The sequence below is a fragment of the Protopterus annectens genome, chromosome 4.part0, assembly GCF_019279795.1.
Source record: "Protopterus annectens isolate FY-2018-M chromosome 4.part0, PAN1.0, whole genome shotgun sequence".
NCBI lineage: Eukaryota > Metazoa > Chordata > Ceratodontiformes > Protopteridae > Protopterus > Protopterus annectens.
Window position 1 is genome coordinate 360,314,043 of NC_056733.1, and position 16,129 is coordinate 360,330,171.

Genomic DNA, 16,129 nt, shown 5'->3' on the forward strand with positions numbered 1-16,129 from the left:
AGTGCCTTAATATTAGAGTGCTACTACATGGGTTTATTAATTGTATTTACCATTCTTTTGTTATACATTGCCTTAATATTAGAGTGCTACTACATGGGTTTATTAATTGTATTTACCATTCTTTTGTTATACAGTGCCTTAATATTAGAGTGCTACTACATGTGTTTATTAATTGTATTTACCATTCTTTTGTTATACAGTGCCTTAATATTAGAGTGCTACTACATGGGTTTATTAATTGTATTTACCATTCTTTTGTTATACAGTGCCTTAATATTAGAGTGCTACTACATGGGTTTATTAATTGTATTTACCATTCTTTTGTTATACAGTGCCTTAATATTAGAGTGCTACTACATGGGTTTATTAATTGTATTTATCATTCTTTTGTTATACAGTGCCTTAATATTAGAGTGCTACTACATGGGTTTATTAATTGTATTTACCATTCTTTTGTTATACAGTGCCTTAATATTAGAGTGCTACTACATGGGTTTATTAATTGTATTTACCATTCTTTTGTTATACAGTGCCTTAATATTAGAGTGCTACTACATGGGTTTATTAATTGTATTTACCATTCTTTTGTTATACAGTGCCTTAATATTAGAGTGCTACTACATGCATTTATTAATTGTATTTACCATTCTTTTGTTATACAGTGCCTTAATATTAGAGTGCTACTACATGTGTTTATTAATTGTATTTACCATTCTTTTGTTATACAGTGCCTTAATATTAGAGTGCTACTACATGCATTTATTAATTGTATTTACCATTCTTTTGTTATACAGTGCCTTAATATTAGAGTGCTACTACATGGGTTTATTAATTGTATTTACCATTCTTTTGTTATACAGTGCCTTAATATTAGAGTGCTACTACATGGGTTTATTAATTGTATTTACCATTCTTTTGTTATACAGTGCCTTAATATTAGAGTGCTACTACATGGGTTTATTAATTGTATTTACCATTCTTTTGTTATACAGTGCCTTAATATTAGAGTGCTACTACATGCGTTTATTAATTGTATTTACCATTCTTTTGTTATACAGTGCCTTAATATTAGAGTGCTACTACATGGGTTTATTAATTGTATTTACCATTCTTTTGTTATACAGTGCCTTAATATTAGAGTGCTACTACATGGGTTTATTAATTGTATTTACCATTCTTTTGTTATACAGTGCCTTAATATTAGAGTGCTACTACATGGGTTTATTAATTGTATTTACCATTCTTTTGTTATACAGTGCCTTAATATTAGAGTGCTACTACATGGGTTTATTAATTGTATTTACCATTCTTTTGTTATACAGTGCCTTAATATTAGAGTGCTACTACATGCATTTATTAATTGTATTTACCATTCTTTTGTTATACAGTGCCTTAATATTAGAGTGCTACTACATGGGTTTATTAATTGTATTTACCATTCTTTTGTTATACAGTGCCTTAATATTAGAGTGCTACTACATGTGTTTATTAATTGTATTTACCATTCTTTTGTTATACAGTGCCTTAATATTAGAGTGCTACTACATGCATTTATTAATTGTATTTACCATTCTTTTGTTATACAGTGCCTTAATATTAGAGTGCTACTACATGGGTTTATTAATTGTATTTACCATTCTTTTGTTATACAGTGCCTTAATATTAGAGTGCTACTACATGGGTTTATTAATTGTATTTACCATTCTTTTGTTATACAGTGCCTTAATATTAGAGTGCTACTACATGCGTTTATTAATTGTATTTACCATTCTTTTGTTATACAGTGCCTTAATATTAGAGTGCTACTACATGGGTTTATTAATTGTATTTACCATTCTTTTGTTATACAGTGCCTTAATATTAGAGTGCTACTACATGCGTTTATTAATTGTATTTACCATTCTTTTGTTATACAGTGCCTTAATATTAGAGTGCTACTACATGTGTTTATTAATTGTATTTACCATTCTTTTGTTATACAGTGCCTTAATATTAGAGTGCTACTACATGGGTTTATTAATTGTATTTACCATTCTTTTGTTATACAGTGCCTTAATATTAGAGTGCTTCTACATGGGTTTATTAATTGTATTTACCATTCTTTTGTTATACAGTGCCTTAATATTAGAGTGCTTCTACATCGGTTTAATAATTGTATTTACCATTCTTTTGTTATACAGTGCCTTAATATTAGAGTGCTACTACATGGGTTTATTAATTGTATTTACCATTCTTTTGTTATACAGTTCCTTAATATTAAAGTGCTACTACATGGGTTTATTAATTGTATTTACCATTCTTTTGTTATACAGTGCCTTAATATTAGAGTGCTACTACATGGGTTTATTAATTGTATTTACCATTCTTTTGTTATACAGTGCCTTAATATTAGAGTGCTACTACATGGGTTTATTAATTGTATTTACCATTCTTTTGTTATACAGTGCCTTAATATTAGAGTGCTACTACATGGGTTTATTAATTGTATTTACCATTCTTTTGTTATACAGTGCCTTAATATTAGAGTGCTACTACATGGGTTTATTAATTGTATTTACCATTCTTTTGTTATACAGTCCCTTAATATTAGAGTGCTACTACATGGGTTTATTAATTGTATTTACCATTCTTTTGTTATACAGTGCCTTAATATTAGAGTGCTACTACATGGGTTTATTAATTGTATTTACCATTCTTTTGTTATACAGTGCCTTAATATTAGAGTGCTACTACATGCTTTTATTAATTGTATTTACCATTCTTTTGTTATACAGTGCCTTAATATTAGAGTGCTACTACATGGGTTTATTAATTGTATTTACCATTCTTTTGTTATACAGTGCCTTAATATTAGAGTGCTACTACATGGGTTTATTAATTGTATTTACCATTCTTTTGTTATACAGTGCCTTAATATTAGAGTGCTACTACATGGGTTTATTAATTGTATTTACCATTCTTTTGTTATACAGTGCCTTAATATTAGAGTGCTACTACATGTGTTTATTGATTGTATTTACCATTCTTTTGTTATACCGTGCCTTAATATTCGAGTGCTATACATGGTTTATTAATTGTATTTACCATTTTTTGTTATACAATGCCTTAATATTAGAGTGCTACTACATGTGTTTATTAATTGTATTTACCATTCTTTTGTTATACAGTGCCTTAATATTAGAGTGCTACTACATGGGTTTATTAATTGTATTTACCATTCTTTTGTTATACAGTGCCTTAATATTAGAGTGCTACTACATGGGTTTATTAATTGTATTTACCATTCTTTTGTTATACAGTGCCTTAATATTAGAGTGCTACTACATGTGTTTATTAATTGTATTTACCATTCTTTTGTTATACAGTGCCTTAATATTAGAGTGCTACTACATGTGTTTATTAATTGTATTTACCATTCTTTTGTTATACAGTGCCTTAATATTAGAGTGCTACTAAATGCATTTATTAATTGCATTTACCATTCTTTTATTATCCAGTGCCTTAATATAAGAGTGGTACTACATGGGTTTATTAATTGTATTTAACATTCTTTTAGTATACAGTGCCTTAATATTAGAGTGCTACTACATGAGTTTATTAATTGTATTTACCATTCTTTTGTTATACAGTGCCTTAATATTAGAGTGCTACTACATAGGTTTATTAATTGTATTTACCATTCTTTTGTTATACAGTGCCTTAATATTAGAGTGCTACTACATGGGTTTATTAATTGTATTTACCATTCTTTTGTTATACAGTGCCTTAATATTAGAGTGCTACTACATGGGTTTATTAATTGTATTTACCATTCTTTTGTTATACAGTGCCTTAATATTAGAGTGCTACTACATGGGTTTATTAATTGTATTTACCATTCTTTTGTTATACAGTGCCTTAATATTAGAGTGCTACTACATGCATTTATTAATTGTATTTACCATTCTTTTGTTATACAGTACCTTAATATTAGAGTGCTACTACATGAGTTTATTAATTGTATTTACCAATCTTTTGTTATACAGTGCCTTAATAACAGAGTGCTACTACATGGGTTTATTAATTGTATTTACCATTCTTTTGTTATACAGTGCCTTAATATTAGAGTGCTACTACATGGGTTTATTAATTGTATTTACCATTCTTTTGTTATACAGTGCCTTAATATTAGAGTGCTACTACATGGGTTTATTAATTGTATTTACCATTCTTTTGTTATACAGTGCCTTAATATTAGAGTGCTACTACATGGGTTTATTAATTGTATTTACCATTCTTTTGTTATACAGTGCCTTAATATTAGAGTGCTACTACATGGGTTTATTAATTGTATTTACCATTCTTTTGTTATACAGTGCCTTAATATTAGAGTGCTACTACATGCATTTATTAATTGTATTTATCATTCTTTTGTTATACAGTGCCTTAATATTAGAGTGCTACTACATGGGTTTATTAGTTGTATTTACCATTCTTTTGTTATACAGTGCCTTAATCCTAGAGTGCTACTACATGGGTTTATTAATTGTTTTACCATTCTTTTGTTATACAGTGCCTTAATATTAGAGTGCTACTACATGGGTTTATTAATTGTATTTACCATTCTTTTGTTATACAGTGCCTTAATATTAGAGTGCTACTACATGGGTTTATTAATTGTATTTACCATTCTTTTGTTATACAGTGCCTTAATATTAGAGTGCTACTACATGGGTTTATTAATTGTATTTACCATTCTTTTGTTATACAGTGCCTTAATATTAGAGTGCTACTACATGCGTTTATTAATTGTATTTACCATTCTTTTGTTATACAGTGCCTTAATATTAGAGTGCTACTACATGCATTTATTAATTGTATTTACCATTCTTTTGTTATACAGTGCCTTAATATTAGAGTGCTACTACATGGGTTTATTAATTGTATTTACCATTCTTTTGTTATACAGTGCCTTAATAATAGAGTGCTACTACATGGGTTTATTAATTGTATTTACCATTCTTTTGTTATACAGTGCCTTAATATTAGAGTGCTACTACATGGGTTTATTAATTGTATTTACCATTCTTTTGTTATACAGTGCCTTAATATTAGAGTGCTACTACATGGGTTTATTAATTGTATTTACCATTCTTTTGTTATACAGTGTCTTAATATTAGAATGCTACTACATGTTTTTAATTAATTGTATTTACCATTCTTTTGTTATACATTGCGTTAATATTAGAGTGCTACTACATGCGTTTATTAATTGTATTTACCATTCTTTTGTTATACAGTGCCTTAATATTAGAGTGCTACTACATGGGTTTATTAATTGTATTTACCATTCTTTTGTTATACAGTGCCTTAATATTAGAGTGCTACTACATGGGTTTATTAATTGCATTTACAAATCGTTTGTTATACAGTGCCTTAATATTACAGTGCTACTACATGGGTTTATTAATTGTATTTACCATTCTTTTGTTATACAGTGCCTTAATATTACAGTGCTACTACATGGGTTTATTAATTGTATTTACCATTCTTTTGTTATACAGTGCCTTAATATTAGAGTGGTACTACATGTGTTTATTAATTGTATTTACCATTTTGTTGTTATACAGTGCATAATATTAGAGTGCTACTACATGAGTTTATTAATTGTATTTACCATTCTTTTGTTATACAGTGCCTTAATATTAGAGTGCTACTACATGGGTTTATTAATTGTATTTACCATTCTTTTGTTATACAGTGCCTTAATATTAGAGTGCTACTACATGGGTTTATTAATTGTATTTACCATTCTTTTGTTATACAGTGCCTTAATATTAGAGTGCTACTACATGGGTTTATTAATTGTATTTACCATTCTTTTGTTATACAGTGCCTTAATATTAGAGTGCTACTACATGGGTTTATTAATTGTATTTACCATTCTTTTGTTATACAGTGCCTTAATATTAGAGTGCTACTACATGTGTTTATTAATTGTATTTACCATTCTTTTGTTATACAGTGCCTTAATATTAGAGTGCTACTACATGCGTTTATTAATTGTATTTACCATTCTTTTGTTATACAGTGCCTTAATATTAGAGTGCTACTACATGCATTTATTAATTGTATTTACCATTCTTTTGTTATACAGTGCCTTAATATTAGAGTGCTACTACATGGGTTTATTAATTGTATTTACCATTCTTTTGTTATACAGTGCCTTAATATTAGAGTGCTACTACATGTGTTTATTAATTGTATTTACCATTCTTTTGTTATACAGTGCCTTAATATTAGAGTGCTACTACATGTGTTTATTAATTGTATTTACCATTCTTTTGTTATACAGTGCCTTAATATTAGAGTGCTACTACATGCTTTTATTAATTGTATTTACCATTCTTTTGTTATACAGTGCCTTAATATAAGAGTGCTACTACATGGGTTTATTAATTGTATTTACCATTCTTTTGTTATACAGTGCCTTAATATTAGAGTGCTACTACATGCGTTTATTAATTGTATTTACCATTCTTTTGTTATACAGTGCCTTAATATTAGAGTGCTACTACATGGGTTTATTAATTGTATTTACCATTCTTTTGTTATACAGTACTTTAATATTAGAGTGCTACTACATGGGTTTGTTAATTGTATTTACCATTCTTTTGTTGTACAGTGCCTTAATATTACAGTGCTACGATATGGGTTTATTAATTGTATTTACCATTCTTTGTTATACAGTCCCTTAATATTAGAGTGCTACTACATGCGTTTATTAAATGTATTTACCATTCTTTTGTTATACAGTGCCTTAATATTAGAGTGCTACTACATGGGTTTATTAATTGTATTTACCATTCTTTTGTTATACAGTGCCTTAATATTAGAGTGCTACTACATGCTTTTATTAATTGTATTTACCATTCTTTTGTTATACATTGCCTTAATATTAGAGTGCTACTACATGCGTTTATTAATTGTATTTACCATTCTTTTGTTATACAGTGCCTTAATATTAGAGTGCTACTACATGGGTTTATTAATTGTATTTACCATTCTTTTGTTATACAGTGCCTTAATATTAGAGTGCTACTACATGGGTTTATTAATTGTATTTACCATTCTTTTGTTATACAGTGCCTTAATATTAGAGTGCTACTACATGGGTTTATTAATTGTATTTACCATTCTTTTGTTATACAGTGCCTTAATATTAGAGTGCTACTACATGGGTTTATTAATTGTATTTACCATTCTTTTGTTATACAGTGCCTTAATATTAGAGTGCTTCTACATGGGTTTATTAATTGTATTTACCATTCTTTTGTTATACAGTGCCTTAATATTAGAGTGCTACTACATGCGTTTATTAATTGTATTTACCATTCTTTTGTTATACAGTGCCTTAATATTAGAGTGCTACTACATGTGTTTATTATTTGTATTTACCATTCTTTTGTTATACAGTGCCTTAATATTAGAGTGCTACTACATGAGTTTATTAATTGTATTTACCAATCTTTTGTTATACAGTGCCTTAATTATAGAGTGCTACTACATGGGTTTATTATTTGTATTTACCATTCTTTTGTTATAAAGTGCCTTATTACTAGAGTGCTACTACATGGGTTTATTAATTGTATTTACCATTTTTTGTTATACAGTGCCTTAATATTAGAGTGCTACTACATGTGTGTATTAATTGCATTTACCATTCTTTTGTTGTACAGTGCCTTAATATTAGAGTGCTACTACATGGGTTTATTAATTGTATTTACCATTCTTTTGTTATACAGTGCCTTAATATTAGAGTGCTACTACATGGGTTTATTAATTGTATTTACCATTCTTTTGTTATACAGTGCCTTAATATTAGAGTGCTACTACATGGGTTTATTAATTGTATTTACCATTCTTTTGTTATACAGTGCCTTAATATTAGAGTGCTACTAAGCGGGTTTATTAATTGTATTTACCATTTTTTTGTTATACAGTTCCTTAATATTAGAGTGCTATTACATGGGTTTATTAATTGTATTTACCATTCTTTTGTTATACAGTGCCTTAATATTAGAGTGCTACTACATGCATTTATTAATTGTATTTACCATTCTTTTGTTATACAGTGCCTTAATATTAGAGTGCTACTACATGGGTTTATTAATTGTATTTACCATTCTTTTGTTATACAGTGCCTTAATATTAGAGTGCTACTACATGGGTTTATTAATTGTATTTACCATTCTTTTGTTATACAGTGCCTTAATATTAGAGTGCTACTACATGCGTTTATTAATTGTATTTACCATTCTTTTGTTATACAGTGCCTTAATATTAGAGTGCTACTACATGCATTTATTAATTGTATTTACCATTCTTTTGTTATACAGTGCCTTAATATTAGAGTGCTACTACATGGGTTTATTAATTGTATTTACCATTCTTTTGTTATACAGTGCCTTAATATTAGAGTGCTACTACATGTGTTTATTAATTGTATTTACCATTCTTTTGTTATACAGTGCCTTAATATTAGAGTGCTACTACATGGGTTTATTAATTGTATTTACCATTCTTTTGTTATACAGTGCCTTAATATTAGAGTGCTACTACATGGGTTTATTAATTGTATTTACCATTCTTTTGTTATACAGTGCCTTAATATTAGAGTGCTACTACATGGGTTTATTAATTGTTTTACCATTCTTTTGTTATACAGTGCCTTAATATTAGAGTGCTACTACATGGGTTTATTAATTGTATTTACCATTCTTTTGTTATACAGTGCCTTAATATTAGAGTGCTACTACATGGGTTTATTAATTGTATTTACCATTCTTTTGTTATACAGTGCCTTAATATTAGAGTGCTACTACATGCGTTTATTAATTGTATTTACCATTCTTTTGTTATACAGTGCCTTAATATTAGAGTGCTACTACATGGGTTTATTAATTGTATTTACCATTCTTTTGTTATACAGTGCCTTAATATTAGAGTGCTACTACATGGGTTTATTAATTGTATTTACCATTCTTTTGTTATACAGTGCCTTAATATTAGAGTGCTACTACATGGGTTTATTAATTGTATTTACCATTCTTTTGTTATACAGTGCCTTAATATTAGAGTGCTACTACATGGGTTTATTAATTGTATTTACCATTCTTTTGTTATACAGTGCCTTAATATTAGAGTGCTACTACATGCGTTTATTAATTGTATTTACCATTCTTTTGTTATACAGTGCCTTAATATTAGAGTGCTACTACATGCGTTTATTAATTGTATTTACCATTCTTTTGTTATACAGTGCCTTAATATTAGAGTGCTACTACATGCATTTATTAATTGTATTTACCATTCTTTTGTTATACAGTGCCTTAATATTAGAGTGCTACTACATGGGTTTATTAATTGTATTTACCATTCTTTTGTTATACAGTGCCTTAATATTAGAGTGCTACTACATGGGTTTATTAATTGTATTTACCATTCTTTTGTTATACAGTGCCTTAATATTAGAGTGCTACTACATGCATTTATTAATTGTATTTACCATTCTTTTGTTATACAGTGCCTTAATATTAGAGTGCTACTACATTGGTTTATTAATTGTATTTACCATTCTTTTGTTATACAGTGCTTTAATATGAGAGTGCTACTACGCTGGGTTATTATTTGAATTTACCATTCTTATGTTATACAGTGCCTTAATATTAGAGTGCTACTACATGGGTTTATTAATTGTATTTACCATTCTTTTGTTATACAGTGCCTTAATATTAGAGTGCTATACATGGTTTATTAATTGTATATACCATTTTTTGTTATACAGTGCCTTAATATAAGAGAGCTACTACGCGGGTTTATTAATTGTATTTACCATTCTTTTGTTATACAGTGCCTTAATATTAGAGTGCTACTACATGCGTTTATTAATTGTATTTACCATTCTTTTGTTATACAGTGCCTTAATATTAGAGTGCTACTACATGCATTTATTAATTGTATTTACCATTCTTTTGTTATACAGTGCCTTAATATTAGAGTGCTACTACATGGGTTTATTAATTGTATTTACCATTCTTTTGTTATACAGTGCCTTAATATTAGAGTGCTACTACATGGGTTTATTAATTGTATTTACCATTCTTTTGTTATACAGTGCCTTAATATTAGAGTGCTACTACATGGGTTTATTAATTGTATTTACCATTCTTTTGTTATACAGTGCCTTAATATTAGAGTGCTACTACATGGGTTTATTAATTGTATTTACCATTCTTTTGTTATACAGTGCCTTAATATTAGAGTGCTACTACATGCGTTTATTAATTGTATTTACCATTCTTTTGTTATACAGTGCCTTAATATTAGAGTGCTACTACATGGGTTTATTAATTGTATTTACCATTCTTTTGTTATACAGTGCCTTAATATTAGAGTGCTACTACATGGGTTTATTAATTGTATTTACCATTCTTTTGTTATACAGTGCCTTAATATTAGAGTGCTACTACATGGGTTTATTAATTGTATTTACCATTTTTTTGTTATACAGTGCCTTAATATTAGAGTGCTACTACATGGGTTTATTAATTGTATTTACCATTCTTTTGTTATACAGTGCCTTAATATTAGAGTGCTACTACATGGGTTTATTAATTGTATTTACCATTCTTTTGTTATACAGTGCCTTAATATTAGAGTTCTACTACATGGGTTTATTAATTGTATTTACCATTCTAGTGTTATACAGTGCCTTAATATTAGAGTGCTACTACATGCATTTATTAATTGTATTTACCATTCTTTTGTTATACAGTGCCTTAATATTAGAGTGCTACTACATGCGTTTATTAATTGTATTTACCATTCTTTTGTTATACAGTGCCTTAATATTAGAGTGCTACTACATGGGTTTATTAATTGTATTTACCATTCTTTTGTTATACAGTGCCTTAATATTAGAGTGCTACTACATGGGTTTATTAATTGTATTTACCATTCTTTTGTTATACAGTGCCTTAATATTGGAGTGCTACTACATGTGTTTATTAACTGTATTTACCATTCTTTTGTTATACAGTGCCTACATATTAGAGTGCTACTACATGGGTTTATTAATTGTATTTACCATTCTTTTGTTATGCAGTGCCTTAATATTAGAGTGCTACTACATGGTTTTATTAATTGTATTTACCATTCTTTTGTTATACAGTGCCTTAATAGAGTGCTAATACATGGGTTTATTAATTACATTTAACATTCTTTTGTTATACAGTGCCTTAATATTAGAGTGCTACTACATGGGTTTATTAATTGTATTTACCATTCTTTTGTTATACAGTGCCTTAATATTAGAGTGCTACTACATGGGTTTATTAATTGTAGTTACCATTCTTTTATTATACCGTGCCTTAATATTAGGGTGCTACTACATGGGTTTATTAATTGTATTCACCATTCTTTTGTTATACAGTGCCTTAATGTTAGAGTGTTACTACATGGGTTTATTAATTGTATTTACCATTCTTTTCATATACATTGCCTTAATTTTAGAGTGCTGCTACATGGGTTTATTAATTGTATTTACCATTCTTTTGTTATACAGTGCCTTAATATTAGAGTTCTACTACATGGGTTTATTAATTGTATTTACCATTCTTTTGTTATACAGTACCTTAATATTAGAGTGCTACTACATGGGTTTATTAATTGTATTTACCATTCTTTTGTTATACAGTGCCTTAATATTAGAGTGCTACTACATGGGTTTATTAATTGTATTTACCATTCTTTTGTTATACAGTGCCTTAATATTAGAGTGCTACTACATGCGTTTATTAATTGTATTTACCATTCTTTTGTTATACAGTGCCTTAATATTAGAGTGCTACTACATGGGTTTATTAATTGTATTTACCATTCTTTTGTTATACAGTGCCTTAATATTAGAGTGCTACTACATGGGTTTATTAATTGTATTTACCATTCTTTTGTTATACAGTGCCTTAATATTAGAGTGCTACTACATGGGTTTATTAATTGTATTTACCATTCTTTTGTTATACAGTGCCTTAATATTAGAGTGCTACTACATGCGTTTATTAATTGTATTTACCATTCTTTTGTTATACAGTGCCTTAATATTAGAGTGCTACTACATGGGTTTATTAATTGTATTTACCATTCTTTTGTTATACAGTGCCTTAATATTAGAGTGCTACTACATGGGTTTATTAATTGTATTTACCATTCTTTTGTTATACAGTGCCTTAATATTAGAGGCTACTGCATGGGTTTATTAATTGTATTTACCATTCTTTTGTTATACAGTGCCTTAATATTAGAGTGCTACTACATGGGTTTATTAATTGTATTTACCATTCTTTTGTTATACAGTGCCTTAATATTAGAGTGCTACTACATGGGTTTATTAATTGTATTTACCATTCTTTTGTTATACAGTGCCTTAATATTAGAGTGCTACTACATGCGTTTATTAATTGTATTTACCATTCTTTTGTTATACAGTGCCTTAATATTAGAGTGCTACTACATGGGTTTATTAATTGTATTTACCATTCTTTTGTTATACAGTGCCTTAATATTAGAGTGCTACTACATGCGTTTATTAATTGTATTTACCATTCTTTTGTTATACAGTGCCTTAATATTAGAGTGCTACTACATGGGTTTATTAATTGTATTTACCATTCTTTTGTTATACAGTGCCTTAATATTAGAGTGCTACTACATGGGTTTATTAATTGTATTTACCATTCTTTTGTTATACAGTGCCTTAATATTAGAGTGCTACTACATGGGTTTATTAATTGTATTTACCATTCTTTTGTTATACAGTGCCTTAATATTAGAGTGCTACTATATGGGTTTATTAATTGTATTTACCATTCTTTTGTTATACAGTGCCTTAATATTAGAGTGCTATACATGGGTTTATTAATTGTATTTACCATTCTTTTGTTATACAGTGCCTTAATATTAGAGTGCTACTACATGGGTTTATTAATTGTATTTACCATTCTTTTGTTATACAGTGCCTTAATATTAGAGTGCTACTACATGGGTTTATTAATTGTATTTACCATTCTTTTGTTATACAGTGCCTTAATATTAGAGTGCTACTACATGGGTTTATTAATTGTATTTACCATTCTTTTGTTATACAGTGCCTTAATATTAGAGTGCTACTACATGGGTTTATTAATTGTATTTACCATTCTTTTGTTATACAGTGCCTTAATATTAGAGTGCTACTACATGGGTTTATTAATTGTATTTACCATTCTTTTGTTATACAGTGCCTTAATATTAGAGTGCTACTACATGGGTTTATTAATTGTATTTACCATTCTTTTGTTATACAGTGCCTTAATATTAGAGTGCTACTACATGCGTTTATTAATTGTATTTACCATTCTTTTGTTATACAGTGCCTTAATATTAGAGTGCTACTACATGGGTTTATTAATTGTATTTACCATTCTTTTGTTATACAGTGCCTTAATATTAGAGTGCTACTACATGGGTTTATTAATTGTATTTACCATTCTTTTGTTATACAGTGCCTTAATATTAGAGTGCTACTACATGGGTTTATTAATTGTATTTACCATTCTTTTGTTATACAGTGCCTTAATATTAGAGTGCTACTACATGCGTTTATTAATTGTATTTACCATTCTTTTGTTATACAGTGCCTTAATATTAGAGTGCTACTACATGCGTTTATTAATTGTATTTACCATTCTTTTGTTATACAGTGCCTTAATATTAGAGTGCTACTACATGGGTTTATTAATTGTATTTACCATTCTTTTGTTATACAGTGCCTTAATATTAGAGTGCTACTACATGGGTTTATTAATTGTATTTACCATTCTTTTGTTATACAGTGCCTTAATATTAGAGTGCTACTACATGGGTTTATTAATTGTATTTACCATTCTTTTGTTATACAGTGCCTTAATATTAGAGTGCTACTACATGGGTTTATTAATTGTATTTACCATTCTTTTGTTATACAGTGCCTTAATATTAGAGTGCTACTACATGGGTTTATTAATTGTATTTACCATTCTTTTGTTATACAGTGCCTTAATATTAGAGTGCTACTACATGTGTTTATTATTGTATTTACCATTCTTTTGTTATACAGTGCCTTAATATTAGAGTGCTACTACATGCGTTTATTAATTGTATTTACCATTCTTTTGTTATACAGTGCCTTAATATTAGAGTGCTACTACATGTGTTTATTAATTGTATTTACCATTCTTTTGTTATACAGTGCCTTAATATTAGAGTGCTACTACATGGGTTTATTAATTGTATTTACCATTCTTTTGTTATACAGTGCCTTAATATTAGAGTGCTACTACATGGGTTTATTAATTGTATTTACCATTCTTTTGTTATACAGTGCCTTAATATTAGAGTGCTACTACATGGGTTTATTAATTGTATTTACCATTCTTTTGTTATACAGTGCCTTAATATTAGAGTGCTACTACATGGGTTTATTAATTGTATTTACCATTCTTTTGTTATACAGTGCCTTAATATTAGAGTGCTACTACATGCATTTATTAATTGTATTTACCATTCTTTTGTTATACAGTGCCTTAATATTAGAGTGCTACTACATGCGTTTATTAATTGTATTTACCATTCTTTTGTTATACAGTGCCTTAATATTAGAGTGCTACTACATGGGTTTATTAATTGTATTTACCATTCTTTTGTTATACAGTGCCTTAATATTAGAGTGCTACTACATGGGTTTATTAATTGTATTTACCATTCTTTTGTTATACAGTGTCTTAATATTAGAGTGCTACTACATGCGTTTATTAATTGTATTTACCATTCTTTTGTTATACAGTGCCTTAATATTAGAGTGCTACTACATGGGTTTATTAATTGTATTTACCATTCTTTTGTTATACAGTGCCTTAATATTAGAGTGCTACTACATGGGTTTATTAATTGTATTTACCATTCTTTTGTTATACAGTGCCTTAATATTAGAGTGCTACTACATGGGTTTATTAATTGTATTTACCATTCTTTTGTTATAAAGTGCCTTAATATTAGAGTGCTACTACATGGGTTTATGAATTGTTTTTACCATTCTTTTGTTATACAGTGCCTTAATATTAGAGTGCTACTACATGCATTTATTAATTGTATTTACCATTCTTTTGTTATACAGTGCCTTAATATTAGAGTGCTACTACATGGGTTTATTAATTGTATTTACCATTCTTTTGTTATACAGTGCCTTAATATTAGAGTGCTACTACATGGGTTTATTAATTGTATTTACCATTCTTTTGTTATACAGTGCCTTAATATTAGAGTGCTACTACATGGGTTTATTAATTGTATTTACCATTCTTTTGTTATACAGTGCCTTAATATTAGAGTGCTACTACATGGGTTTATTAATTGTATTTACCATTCTTTTGTTATACAGTGCCTTAATATTAGAGTGCTACTACATGCGTTTATTAATTGTATTTACCATTCTTTTGTTATACAGTGCCTTAATATTAGAGTGCTACTACATGGGTTTATTAATTGTATTTACCATTCTTTTGTTATACAGTGCCTTAATATTAGAGTGCTACTACATGGGTTTATTAATTGTATTTACCATTCTTTTGTTATACAGTGCCTTAATATTAGAGTGCTACTACATGGGTTTATTAATTGTATTTACCATTCTTTTGTTATACAGTGCCTTAATATTAGAGTGCTACTACATGGGTTTATTAATTGTATTTACCATTCTTTTGTTATACAGTGCCTTAATATTAGAGTGCTACTACATGGGTTTATTAATTGTATTTGCCATTCTTTTGTTATACAGTGCCTTAATATTAGAGTGCTACTACATGGGTTTATTAATTGTATTTACCATTCTTTTGTTATACAGTGCCTTAATATTAGAGTGCTACTACATGGGTTTATTAATTGTATTTACCATTCTTTTGTTATACAGTGCCTTAATATTAGAGTGCTACTACATGCGTTTATTAATTGTATTTACCATTCTTTTGTTATACAGTGCCTTAATATTAGAGTGCTACTACATGGGTTTATTAAT